The sequence below is a fragment of the Myotis brandtii genome, unplaced genomic scaffold (genome assembly GCF_000412655.1).
Source record: "Myotis brandtii unplaced genomic scaffold, ASM41265v1 scaffold1170, whole genome shotgun sequence".
In the NCBI taxonomy this organism is placed as follows: Eukaryota; Metazoa; Chordata; class Mammalia; order Chiroptera; family Vespertilionidae; genus Myotis; species Myotis brandtii.
Window position 1 is genome coordinate 137,780 of NW_005354050.1, and position 429 is coordinate 138,208.

Below are 429 nucleotides of genomic sequence, written 5' to 3' on the forward strand. Positions count from 1 at the left end.
GGGGTCCCAGGCTGTGTGCTTGTGGGGGTCCCAGGCTGTGTGCTCGTGGAGTCCCAGGCTGTGTGCTTGTGGGGTCCCAGGCTGTGTTGGGGTGGGGTCCCAGGCTGTGTGCTCGTGGGGGTCCCAGGCTGTGTGCTCGTGGAGTCCCAGGCGAGAGCCGGTTTTCTTTTTTGTCCTCCGGTTTTTTAAAAGCGCGGGGCCAGAGTCCACGGCCTCCCTCTCGACGATCTCTGCAGAGAACTAAACGGAATCCAGGGACGGCCTCTCCCTCCTGACGGCGAGCACCGTCCGCTGTCCATCCGCCGTCCACAGGAATGCTGGCCTGCGAGCGGCCGGCTGGGCGGAACACACGCCTATTTATTTTCTGAAACTTTACGTTCGTCTCCTCGTTCCAGCTGATAATTTATGCTTTATGTAGCTTTTAGCATG